A 1,616-nucleotide genomic window follows, 5' to 3' on the forward strand; every position below is an offset into this window, starting at 1 on the left:
GATATATCTGTTTTGACGTTAATAGTTTATATATGACATATCTGTTTATGACGTTGTTAATAGTTTATATAAGACATATCTGTTTTGACGCTGTTACTGTTTTTAGAATGATATATTGTTAATTTATTCTCATCATTTATTTATTTCCTTATTTCCTTTCCTCACTGGGCTATTTTTCCCTATTGGAGCGCTTGGGCTTACAGCATCTTGCTTTTCCAACTAGGGTTGTAGCTTGGCTAGTAATAATAATAATAATAATAATAATAATAATAATAATAAGTAACTCCATCGACGAGCTGATCGGTTCTTATATGGTAGAGCATGGATCAGACAGGCCAGGAAAGAAGGAAGACAAAGTTTTCTTGTCATATTTGCCAAAGAAGATTCAATCAGAAGAGAAATCTTAATGTTCATATACTTGTGCAAAACGTTGTTAAGGCATTTGAATGTAATGTTTGTCATAAAATGTTTATATGACATGGTGGACTTAAAGCTCACATGTTTGTACATAGTGATGAAAAACTTTCAGTGCGACATTTGCAAGAAAAAATTCCTGATTTTTATAGTTGATGCACCTATCACTTGTGTATACTTCATGTACAGTACTTAACCTTGTGTATATATTTGCACTTTATGCACAATTTTAAAGATATACAGTATAAATACATGCCCCCAGGAACTTAAACGTTCTGATACCTGATGCTTTTGCTTTTACCAAGTGTAGTTTTGAAAGAAGTTTCAAGAAAGATGAATTTATGGTTTTCGTGTGCAATAATTTTATTTTGAAAATCAATTCGTTTTTTCTACAAGAATCAGTCTTCATTTTGCTCATTTCTGAATGTTTTGTTCAGTGATATCACAAATCTTGTGAAATGTAAGAACTGATTTGTAATTCTATTTAAGCAGTATTTTTTATTTTAGGATGGCTATGATTTAGGTAAAGTTTGAAAAAATTCACTCACAAAGTAAGTTTATATAATCATTCTCTAATCCATACCCGAGGGAAAAAACTTGTGAAAATCCATACCCGAGGGAAAAAACTTGTGAATGTCAGATATGTAATAAGCGATTTCTGAGAAATGGTGACCTTACAACTCATACGGTGGTTCATTCGGGAGAGAAAAGGTTTCAGTGCAATGTCAGTGACAAGAAGTTCACCACTAAGACTAACTTGAACTCCCATTTAGTTGTTCATACTACAGAAAGGAATTACACGTGCTCTGTCTGCCATAAAAAGTTTGGGAGGAGAAGCTACCTAAATACGCATATGCTCACACATTCAGGTGAGAAAAAGTACGAATGTGACGTTTGTCAGAAAAAAATGTCTACAGGTTAGCCACCTAAATACGCATATGCTCTGCCATAGTGAAGATCGTAAGTTTGAATGTCAGATATGTGGTAAACGCTTTGCTTTGAAAGGCCGTCTTGATACGCACATGCTTGTTCACACTGGAGAGAAAAGACATAAAGGCCAAATATGTAATAAAAGATTCACTCAGAGTGGCAGCCTTTACACCCATATGCTTTCTCATACAGAAGGAGAAACTTTGAATGTGAAACATGCGGTAGAAAATTTACTCGAAGGAACACGTTGAATAGACACATGATAGTCCATG

The 1,616-nt window shown here is 34.0% G+C and overlaps 1 pseudogene; it reads left to right on the forward strand.

Moving 5' to 3' along the window:
* The first annotated feature begins 321 nt into the window (after positions 1-321).
* The window catches only part of LOC137648310 (gastrula zinc finger protein XlCGF57.1-like), a 1,511-nt pseudogene continuing 216 nt past the window's right edge, over positions 322-1,616 (forward strand).

This window comes from Palaemon carinicauda, chromosome 10 (genome assembly GCF_036898095.1).
Source record: "Palaemon carinicauda isolate YSFRI2023 chromosome 10, ASM3689809v2, whole genome shotgun sequence".
Taxonomy (NCBI): domain Eukaryota; kingdom Metazoa; phylum Arthropoda; class Malacostraca; order Decapoda; family Palaemonidae; genus Palaemon; species Palaemon carinicauda.